Consider the following 12,439-nt stretch of genomic DNA (forward strand, 5'->3'; position numbering starts at 1 on the left):
TCATAATACAAAAACTACCAAAAGTAAACCAAAAACACTGGATCACCGACCCAGGACCATGACATCTATATTTTGTGTGGAAAGAGACTTTGTCTTTTTTAAAGTAGTCTTGAGCAATAGTTCTCCAGGCTTTTTAAAGGTCTTTCAAAGTTTTCTTCTCTTTTTTTTTGTGGACATGTGACTAGCAGCACGGTGGCACGGTGGTTACCACTGTTGCCTCATATCAAGAAGGTCCTGAGTTTAATTCTACCATCAGGCCAGGGTCTTTCTGTGTGGAGTTTGCATGCTCTCCTCGTGTTTGCTTGGGTTCTCTCCGGGTAGTCTGGCTTCCTCCCACAGTCCAAAGACGTGTAGTTAGTGGAGTTAGGAGACTCTAAATTGCCCAGTGCCCTAATGTGAGTGCGACTGGTTGTCTGGGTCTATGTGTTAGCCCTGTGACAGACTGGCGACCTGTCCAGGGTGTCTTCTTGCCCTAAGACAGCTGGGATAGGCTCCAGCCCCCCCCCCGTGACTCTGAAAAGGATAGGCAGAAGCGAATGTATGGACATGTTGACATCACACCTATAAATTCATTTAAGCATAAAATGGCACATAACTCAAGGAATGAACTAGTGTTGTGTCAAAAGAACAAATTTGACATTGTACCTTTACGTGCTTTGTTATTAGCAGCCTGTCACAAAAACAAAGTATTTGTTCACATTTCTTTAGATGAATCTGTAAAAAATGCTTACAATAACACAGTCAGAAACACATGAAGTAGTATTCTTGTTGTAGCAACAAGGGGATTCCCAAAGAGCAATTAGCCAAAAAAAGTCATATTTTGCATATCTCTGTCCTTCAAGAACTGGAAAAGTGGAGGACAAAAGAAGAAGTGGCAGAACTAATATAACTACAGAAAATGAACAATATCTGAAAATCATGTCCTGATAACAAAAAAAGGACATGAGAGAAGCATCTGGCCCTTCAGTTGATCCATCTACTGTTTTCTGAATCAAAAGTAGTCTCAATGGAAGGGTGGTTGTCAAGAAGCCATTTGTAACTGAAAATCAGTGGCAACAGGTTTTATGACGCAATGAATTCAAATATGAAATTTTTGGTTCAAGTCGCTGTCAATACAGTATGTCTGGAGGAGGTCAAGAAAGAGGTACAACTGTGAGTGTCTACAGCTATCTGTAAAACATGGTGAAGACTCGGTCATGGTCTGGGGCGTTATTTCACCTGGTGGAGTTTAGAATCTTTTCAAAATTATTGGAATTCTGAACACAGAAAACTACCGTCAACTGTGATCCACCATGCAATACAATCTCCAAAGCTCCTGATTAGTAGCTGCTTAAGGTTTAAGCATGAAAAATTAACAACAGATTATTTTGGGGAGACTGAAAATCGGCTTTACCACAGCGTTTGTATATTTTCAAACATAAAGCAGTTAATCGAAAGATGAAGACTGAATAACCAAAAATGGCAAATCTATCATGAAGTTAATATCAGTCTATTTCTTCATTTCTGCATCCAGTCCATTTCTTTACTTCCATGTTATTATCTTTCTCTCCTTTTTGCCTGTAACGTTTCCCCTCCTCCACCCACTCCTCCTCTTCATGCAGTAATAAGAGCAGAGAGGTCAGTCATTCGACCCTCTGAGGCCGACCAACCAACTTTAAATATTTCACACTATTTTAAATGAGCGCACATGAATCATAGATCACAGGCTGCACTGGTGTGTGTACTTGTGTGTGCGTGCACGTGTGTGTATGTGTGTGTGTGTTGAGGTGCTCAAACCTGAAGCTCCTTCTAATAACCTCTGGCTGTCTGTCTCAGTGAGGAGGTCTGATGTGGAATTTAGATCCAACGGTGCCAGTCGCTCACCGGAGGCGTAACGAGCGGCCTTTCATCATTGGCCGTGATGGACGGATGATGAAACAAAGCGTTAGGGATGAAAACTCTGCCCGTTTTTCATCTGCACTTTCACTGGGGCTGATCTCTCTAATTCCCAACATGCACCAGAAGTCAAAACATCACAAAAATCTGTAGAAGTATTTTGGAGACACGCCATGGCTACTGGAGACATGATGTGATGTTTAAGTTTGTGAAGAAAAATCAGTCTTCTAATGGTCCTACAGGGGGTCTGACTCTCTGAGCACTTCGATTGAATTAATTATATTTATCTGTGACCAATTCTCTTGCTCTGTTCTGAGTTGAATTCTGGGGTAGTTTAGTTCAGCAGTAAGTTTGGATCACAAAGTAGAGCAAAATAACGTGCAAGAAGAGATAAGAGATAAACCCATCAGCACAGGTTTAACCTGTGACAAGGGATAAGAAATTCTTACATTTCCAAGATACAAAACTTAGATTTTTTCCAACCCTTTTTTTCCTAAACCTAATCAAGCACTTCCTACTTCAGAAAGCTAACCAAGCCACTTGTAACTCCTAAACCTAAGCATTGAAAGTCTTAAAGAAAATGCACATTTCCAGGTTTATCCTAGCTGATAACCCTGGAAATTATGCTACACGAACCCCTCAAACCTGCTATTGTAGAATTAGCAGATCTCTAAAATGGGACTATTATCTTTTCACAGCCAACACTGATGCAGTTAATGTGTCAGAGTACCAACACCAAAGAACATCTTGTTTGTATTGTGTAGACACAGGAGGCATTTGACAAAATGTTTGATGTTAGGCATGATGAGAACACCTTAAATGGATGTAGTCCCCGTGTGCGTCACCATTATGAAGCCTCAGAGTATTTTCATCATCTGCATCTGCATCTGCAAAGTGTACACAAATGAGGAGTGGATCTCACTGGGAAACTTTGTGAAAAGTGCTTGTGTGAATGGGTGAATGAAACATGTTCTATAAAGTGTTTTGAGTGCTCATGTAGCGTAAAGATGCTATATAACAGGAATCTCAAACTTAAATGAGCTGTGGGCCACTGCTCGCACTGTCATGTCATTGGAGGGCCACTTTAGTGTTCAAGTAATTCAAAAAAACCAAGAACACACCCACAAATATATCTAAAAATGTAGTGTTTTGTTTGTTTTTTTAACTTAAGTTATTACATAACAGACATGACCAGGGGAAAGGGAAAGGGAAAGCTGTAGACAAGAGAAGTTCAAGAAAAACAGAGAGAAAGAGGGACAGTGGGAAAAGACACTAAAAATCCACCCATTCACCTGCTGGAAAAAAAGAAGAAGAAAACAAGCAAATAGAGAACAACACAGTAGGGAAACCACAGCAACAACCTAGATAAGCATAAGTAACAGTAAATAACAAATACTGAATTTTTGAGTTGCCAACCGTCCTGTCCCGTATTCAGAGAAAATATTATGTGTTTCGTATGGAGCTGAAAAGGAACGCGATTTGTCGCGTACTACAGCTATAATGAAAAAAAGACACAAAGCTGGAGTTATTCTGTGTCTTTACGCTGCACAGCTGCCTCTTCTTCTCTCATTCACTCCCCCTCCCTTTCCTGTTGCTACTTCAATCATGAAACCTATCAACGATCAGCTGAACAGCTTTTCTGACGCAAGTCCCCTCTCTCTTGTTTGTTTATCGCCCACTTTGCGCCAGAAGGAGGAAACTTGTGGATGTCGAGCCAAACAACAGCAGCACTTTTAAGCTTGATCAGCTGTTGTTAGAATTTATTTAATATTACTTTCTAGTATCAGCTGATGTTTGTTGGAGCCACAGCCATAAAAGCTTCTGGTCATTGTGGTGAGAGGGAAACATGAAGATGAAACCAGGAGATGTCCTTACTGAATCATCAGAGCTGAACAGGTGATGGAGAAACAGGTTTACCTTTCAGGTGACATGAATGAGTTGAAGGGAAGTTATGAACTGTTTCTGAGAGACAAATAACACCAGGATCCTTTTCTGCGTAGCTGACAGCTGGTAACAGCTGGGCCGGTCTCAAGTCAAAATGCCCGGGCAGACTTGTTGTCTCAGTCCAGCCCTGGGCACGACACCCAGTGAATTAAGGTGCATTTAAAATAAATGGCCGGGCCAGCGGTGCACATCGCAAATTAGCTCGCATAGTTGTGCCGCTTCTTAATGACGGTATCTTAGCTAACAACCCCAACTACCAGATTCAACTTGTAATTGGCTAAAAATAACTTAGCCTACTGGTGAGAGGGACGTTGCCAGCTGGCAGTTTTTTCAAGCGATGTTGAAATTTCCACATTCCGACACTTCAAATGCTTCAGGAGCTGTCCGCTCAGCGCAGCATCAGCACCGCGGAAATACACGGATACATCCGTGGACTCGAGACAGAATTCACAATGCGTTTTCGGGACTTATGGACCAATGTTTTCTTTTCTGATCAAACCCGAAAGCTTTAATGAGCAGCTGGATTTGTCTCGCATTAACTGGCTAGAGACAGAGGACATCAAAATGCAGCTGATTGAACTGAAAAGCTCGACTCTGTGGAGGTCAAAGTTTGCAGAACTACGAACGCAGCTGGAATCCATAGTTGTGCGTGTTAATGGAGTTTGCATTTTCACCTGCTGGACATCATTACCTGACAAGTTTAACTGTCTTAAGAACATTGCAGAGGCCTTATTGACAGTATTTGGCTCTACATATCTGTGTGAGCCGATTTTCTCTCACACGAAGAGTGTCCTCTGGTAGCCGTCTGAAAGCTGGACACTTGGAGACCTGTGTCTCTGAGTGGGAGACCAGAGATCACATTAACATGTGTATCTCTGTATTAACAAACATGCCATATTGGCCCAGTTTAATTTTCTTATCATTGTTGTGAGGAGACCATAAATAGCATTTGCATTTTCTTTTGTACAGTTCATTTGTTGTTATGTAGTTCATGTTATGGATAAAAAGTGTCTTTTTTTGTTTCAAAATAGCTGATAACTATTTGCTGATAGCTGCCAACATCTGCGAACAAATATAATGCTATAAAGTTGTTCTATATAGTGTGTAACTGTTATTATAGAGCATTATTAAATTTATTGCTAATGCAATCATATGGCACACTGACTTCTGAGGAAATTTTAGATGGCACTCATCATAAGAAAGGTTGCCGACCCCTGGTTTAGAGGCAGCAGGCAAGGAAGATGGTGTGTGTCTGTGAATACCTGTGTGCTTAAGCGCACTATTCAAAAGGTTTCTCCATGTAACTATCTATTAGTAAGTATGGGGAGCCCTGCCTTCCAGGACATGAAGTAGGCATGGTGGAGATCTAGGGCCAAGAGATATAGAGGCCCCACAGAGTACGAGAGCCCAGGGAGGACCACGGGAGGAGCAGCCGTGCCACCCTCCTAGAAAAGAGCTTAGGAGAATCCCAGACTCCCCTAGATGCTGGGGGTCCCCCAGCAGCCATGGTGCAGAAGCCACAGGGGGCTACTGCAACATGCCCGCACGCTCTGCTGGTGCACACCCAAGCACCCAGCCCGGAAATCGGGCATCAGCATCGGGCAACTGGCAGGGAGTGTGTTGGGGGGAGATAGGCCCCCACACCTATCTCCCCCCAACCTGAGATGTTCCCAGAGAGGTGGAGTCTAAGACCCAACCTGACACATAAACATAGACAAACAGGCACACACAGACATAAACTTGCATTCCCATCCTCATTCACACATATACAAATACTTAGAACTTGCCCAACATGGAGACAAACAAAAATGAACACTGTACACAGACTCACACTCCCCAAACATACTCTATACCCCCCCAGATCCGGGTACCATCACCCCCAGAGGGGCAATCTGCCCCCAGACCCAGTAGATGTTTCCCCTTTCCCTGGCGTGGAGACAAGCAGACTGCCCAAGATCCTGCAGCAGCAGGGAGGCCAAGCATCCCAGACCCCAACCAGACAGCCAACTCCTACTACTGGCCCCCAGCCCCAAATGGCGAACAGAGAACGGGGATGTGAAGACCCCATACCGCTCTCCGCCCACACATATGTGGTGTTGCTGCGTACTGTTCTAAAGTGCATTTAAAACATGGTGGGGGGCCTGGTACTCTCTGCCAGAAAGCAGCTGGTGCCAGCACGGCCCCTCCTGAGAATCCTCAATGTCTACATGTATTTAAAATTGAGAAGTGGGCACCGGTGCCACAGGTGAGGCTGAATAAACAGACCATTCTCTTAACGCCATTTAGTGTGTCCACCCCAAAGGTCCTATGTGTTTTGAGAGTGTAAGTAATGTGGATGTCTAGACTGGGGAATAAAATTGAGGAACAAGTGGCCAGAAGGGGACACAGGAGGAATGCCTCCCCTGCACCTCAGTGATACACATGTAGTCCAAAGCCCTGTGTCTGTGGTGGTGTGATGGAGTGGGAAGAGGGAGGCAGTTGGGAATGGGGAGCAAAGAATTTGGAGGGGGAGCAAAGTACCCCCTTCCTGATGCCAGCTCCCCCACTGACCCCAGTATGCACCCCCATTCCCTGGAATCCACGAAGGGCAGGGGGCCTGGGTCCAGATAGCCCGGGCACACAGTAGCAGCACCACCAAGCCCCACCGTGAGGAAAACTACACCCACCCCAACATTCAATCAACTCCCAGACTATATAAGACAATAGACACCCAGGTTGAGTTCATCCTTCGACTCTGCTAAATTTCTCCTCCACCTGCAGAGTGAACTCCTGGAGAGCAGAGACGCCCTGCAAAGGATGGTAACAACCTCCCCACCACTTGAAGAGGCCCGCAGTTCCATCGATGCACCAGAGGCCCCCTCTGGCTCCCATGCATGCACACACGCACAACCCTGGCGACACACCAAGTTCATGAGGACAATCTTCTTGACAATGCGTAGGGCAGTGAGAACCAAGTGGGCTGTATTCATCTCTGTAGTGACATCATCCAAGTTGCCCAACAAGCAAACTAGAGGGGAGGCTGGAATGTTACATTTCAGACACTTTGAAAAGTCTTTACATATCCAGCACCAAAACCTCTGAACTTGTGGACAGAACCAAAGACAGTGGATGTAATTCTCAGGTGTTTTGCCTTTACAGTGTGAGTAGTTGTTAGAAGACGTAAAGCCCATCTTGAACATCCGTTGACCTGTTTAGTGCACTCTATGTAGTATTTTATATTGTATTAATTGTAGACCAAATGTAGACCAATTTAAAGGTTTTTAAGCATACCTGAGACCAGAAGTTTTGGTCTAAGCTGACTGATAAATCTACTTCCCATGCAATAGGAAGGGATATTGATTCATCTATTTTAGAGAGTGTCCTGTATATTCTAGACATTAATTTGGGGGTTTTAAGATTAAGAAACTGTAAAATACTTGATGGTGTTTATAATTCAACTTTATTAGGTTTAAATTTCTTTTTTATTATAGATTTAATTTGATATTCTTAAAATTTTCTGTTGTTGAGCCAATACTTTATAACTAGTTTGTCAAATCTAGTCTTAAGTAATGTATTTGTTGATGAGTGCCTACCTTTTATGAAACCAGTTTGGTCAGGATGTATACTCTGTCTTTGAGAGAGCTTTGCAGATTATTTTAAGGTCAACATTAGTAAGGGATATTGGATGATAGCTTGAGGGAAATACAGGGTCTTTGCTTGGTTTTAGCAGGAGACTAATGTTGGTAGAATTCATATTTGGTGGTAGTCTGCCATTTTCCTTGATTTCCTGCAATGTTCTGCGGAATACTGGTGCCAGAATTGTTCAGATTTCTGCTGGAAATTCATCTGGACCTGGAGCCTTATTACAGCCATACTTATCAGGGCTTTCTGGAGTTCACCTGGTGTTAGCGCCGAATCCAGTGCCACTGCTTGACTGTCTGGTACTTTTGAAAGGGTTACATTGTCAAGAATAAGGACTAAAATTTCCATTCAAAGCAGTTTTATTTATACAGCACCAAATCACAACAACACTTGCCTCAAGGTACTTTATATTGGAAGGTAGGGACTTTACAACAATACAGATAAAACCCCAACAATCAAATGATGCCCTTTGGACAAGCATTTGGGAAGGAAAAAGTCTCTTTTGACAGGAAGTAAGCTCTGGTAGAGCTAGACTCAGGGAGGGTGCAGCCATCTGTCATGACCGGTTGATGGTCAGAAGACCAAAGTCACACTGTGGAAAAGAACCACAGACTAATAATAATTATTGATTAAATGCAAATTGGTGTATAAACACATATCATTTGATACAAAAGAATTCCCACTGAATTTAACAAGTTGTAAGCATGTTACATGAGCTATCAGAGCTGCTTTCCAATCCCTAGACCAGGGGTGCCCAATCCCAGTCCTCGAGAGCTACTGTCCTGCAGCTTTTAGATGCATCCCTACTCCAACACAGCTGAATCAAATAGTTGGATTACCAATTCGGCATGCCATCAAGTCTGGCAAAGGCCTGATAACGAGCCATTCATTTGATTCAGGTGTGCTGGAACAAGGACGCATCTAAAAGCTGCAGGGCAGTAGCTCTCGAGGACTGGGATTGGGCACCCCTGCCCTAGACTATATAAAGTTAGTATGTATACTAATATTGTCAGCTTGTATCAATGGCTGCTACCTATAATGTGACCTAACATTACGCATAAAGATTGGAGCTTGCTCTTTTCCCATTTTCCCATTTAGTTAAAAAAACAAACCTGCATTAACCTGTAGCAAACTGCCGAATGTTTTCATGCACCCTTTGAATAACACAACTGTTGTACTCCAGTTTGTTTTTGCAGCTTTTCTGTTGTTGCAACACTTAAACTGTAGTTAGCATGAAGGTGACATGCTTAAGAACCTGAAGAATTATGCTGATTCAGCACATTTTGTACAATTTATTACATTTATTGACATGAATAAATCGCTGGTCAGAGAGGTAGGTAAGGGCCAAAAGCTAAGATATCTTTAGTTGATAACTGAAAAAACAAAAATGTAAGATAACACACAAAATGACTTAAAGTAATACTCAAGTATATGAGCATGTGAGCATATACTTGAGTACTTGTCTTCTGTAAGTGTGCCAGCAATGGATTTTCTTCACTGAGACAAGTTTCCTATATTATGCTCGTTTTGTATATCTTTGAAATATAATATGTGAATAAAACCATGTCAGTTGTGCACATGTTTTGACTTTTAAAACGTTCAATAAACCTTCCATCTCTTTTTTTTTTTTTCCTCGCAGTGTTTAGTATTTTGGTCCACTTTTTCTTTTTTTTTTCTATAGCTGTGTGAACTAATATTGTTCAGAATTTAGGAAATAATGCAGAGTTGACTACACTGCCACATTTCACCTCTATCAGACTGATGATCAGATGTTTCACCTCCCCATGACGGCACAGAGCAATGCCACGTGTCCCAAACCTACAACTTCAGTTTGACAAACAGGAAGTACTGAACTTTAACCTCTCTGCTGACCTCTGCTGACCTCAGACTTGCCCATGTTTAATGACTCGTTTCATTAAAGGTGTAAAGCCATCAGCAGTAATTGACCATCACGGCACTAACGAACGTCAGGGCTGATGATGATGTTGATCCTGTCAGTCATTAGACCCAAAGATGAGAAGAAATGAGTTTTACAGTTTTTTCTGAATGCTTAAACCCTAACTGTGATTCTTATAGCACAATTTCTGAAACTATTAATACTTATAGCAAAACCACTCACCGAGTTTGCAAAACTAAAAGCACAAACACTGCTTTGCACTCAGTTTGCCATTTTATAACACACACTTTGCAAACCTGTAGCTACAATCCACTGCACAGCACTCTTTTTGCAGAACTGTAAACACAACTCACTGCTTTACACTCAATTTCCAAATGATCAACGCACTCCTAGCAAAACTATACACATTTATGGCCATTATTTACACTATTTTGCCAACTATCTGGCACACTGTCACATGTGAAAACTTCTTTAGATAATTAGTTCACTTTGCAATCAGCCTAAGCTCTATAATACAGGTAAGCTCTGTGTGTGGAGTACAATGGAGGGAGCAGGAAGAGTGAGAAGAAAAAACTGTAAAACTGTAAGCCCTCCCCGCCAAGCCAGTTGTGGCAAATGGCTGCCCCTCATTTTAGCCTGTCCCGCTGGAGGTTTACTAGAAGGGAGCTTTTCCTTCCCACTATTGCCATTTGCTTCTTCTTGGTGGGTAGCGTCATTGTTTGGGGATGTCTCTGTAATATTTTTGTAAAAATTTTTTCTTTGAAGTATAAAGTGCATTGAGAAGATTGCTGGTGGTGCAGATCATTGGGTTAGCTGGTCTATACAGCTGTGATTCGCTGTGTTTTGTCAGGCTGTAGAAGGAAGATAAAAAATAATATAGTATAAAGCATATAAAGTTTATGCACTATCAATGTTTCTTTGATATTTAGAGATGGCAATTAGACAGAAAAGGAAAAGGGAATGGAAAAAGACATTAACATTTCCAGAAACAGGTAATAATAACTGGATGAAGACACTATGTTAGATTATGTTTATCGGACACTGTGAAGCGAAAAACACATTTTCAGGACAGAGGCATGGGTGGTGTGTTTGTAAGTAGAGTGGAGCTGCAGAGACATCCAGAGGATCAACAGTGGAACTGCCACTAAACTAGTCATTTTCTTTATATGCCTTATAATAAATTATGATGTCTTTGACTGATTTCACCATTGGTTGCAAACTAAAAAAAAAATTTCAGACCTCAAAGCTGCTAAATGCGGTTTGTTGCTGTCTCTAATCTAATCAGAGAGGAGACGGGTTTAGAAAACAGTGACAGAGTCACAGAAAGAGACCAACAAAATTGTCTTCTTTATTATTTATTTTCATTAGTCCTTTGTTTATCCAGGTAAAAATCTCATTGACATTAAAACTCTCATTTTCAAGAGAGACCTGTCATCATGGCAAAAATACATATACCACATAAGTACATAACATTTAAAACAAATACAGTATCCCGTACAAGTGTGAAAAATATGCAATAACAGATCAATTTAGAACGATATTAAAATTAATCACACTGAATAAAAGAGTTATTCTCTCGTTTATAAGAGGTGAAGCAGCAAAATATGTGAATAAATCACAAAATAAAATGTATAAAAGTCAAAAAAAGAACCTTTTGCTGTTATTTCTTCACAGATTAAAAAAAAATCTGCAATTTGATGTCAAGTGGGCCAGGGAAGTAAATTGCTCAATTACTTATAAAAAATTAAAACCACATACACTTTTTAGTGTAAAGAAGTAAAGGTAAAGTATGCTGCCTTGTTTGTACAAACATGTTTTCATTTTCTGTTTTTTATTATCTGTTCCCTGTCTTAAATCTCAAAATGAAGTGTAAATGATTATAATGATGTCTTTATTTCATCTCACCTGTATTATTGTAATTACCTTTTATTCCACCCAAGTAAATCATCCCTGGATCGCCTACAAATGGTCCAGTTTAGGATTCAGTTTAACATGTTGTTGATGACTTTCAGAGTCCAACATTATTAAATGCCTATCAGTCATAGATGTCTGAATCTCTGAGGTCAGTGGATCAGTGCTTGTTGGCTGTAGTTAGATCCAGGTTAAAGACAAAAGGTGACTGTTTTTGAGGTTGTGACCCCAAGCTGTGAAACTCAACTTCCATTGGACCTAAGATCTGTAAACTGTTGATACTTTTAAAAAGAATCTTAAGACCCACCTGTTCATGGTTACCTGTATTTAGTTTTATCTATTTAATTGACATGGCTCAAACTTAACTGCATAACTTTGAATTAGTACGGCAGACAGTGGGTGATGTCTCTGCCTACAAGCACAATGTAAAACTGATAATAATTTAGACCACTGGTTTGGACTGTGCAGAAAGGCACTCTCATGATGTGATCCATTTTTAAGGTCTGCAACACTTGCTGGTGCAAAACTATAGTTAATGGTCCAAAGATTATGCACACAGTGTAATGTGTCTTTCTACATTTATGTCCTTATATTTCAAAGGGAAGAAGAAGATATTTAAATCTGCCTTCATTTAGTCTTTGCTTACAAACCCAGTTCCAAAAAAGTTTGGATGCTATGCGAAATGTAAAAAAAAAAAAAAAGAACACAATGACTTGCAACACTCATAGATCACATTACATGTTTAAACCGAGAAAATGTAAAATATTAACATGTTGAAAAAAAGTTGGGAACAAAAGCCTTGAAAATATGTGGTACAAAGAAATAGCAGGAGGAGTATTTTAACACTAAACAGGTTAATTTGCAACATGTCAGCAACATGATCTCAAAATCCAAGAACTGGTTTCCTTAGTTCCCTACAGAAGAGAATTAGGGTTACTAGAAAAAAATACATTTTTAAGAATTCAGAGGTTAGTGGCAGAATTCTGAGAAAAAATAATTCAGAATTTTATTCTCTGAATTTTAAAATACTGAATAAAGAATTCTGAGATTAAGGTAAAAAAAAAAAAAAAAAGGTCAAACCATCTGTCTTCTCTGTCCAAAATGTGAACATTGGTGTCCTCGAAAGAGTGACCTTAGTCCTTTAGATGCAGATGGACAGCCGAGTCTTGTCCCATGGAGGTGGCTCTTCTA

The sequence above is a fragment of the Oreochromis aureus genome, linkage group 19 (assembly GCF_013358895.1).
Source record: "Oreochromis aureus strain Israel breed Guangdong linkage group 19, ZZ_aureus, whole genome shotgun sequence".
NCBI classification, from domain to species: domain Eukaryota; kingdom Metazoa; phylum Chordata; class Actinopteri; order Cichliformes; family Cichlidae; genus Oreochromis; species Oreochromis aureus.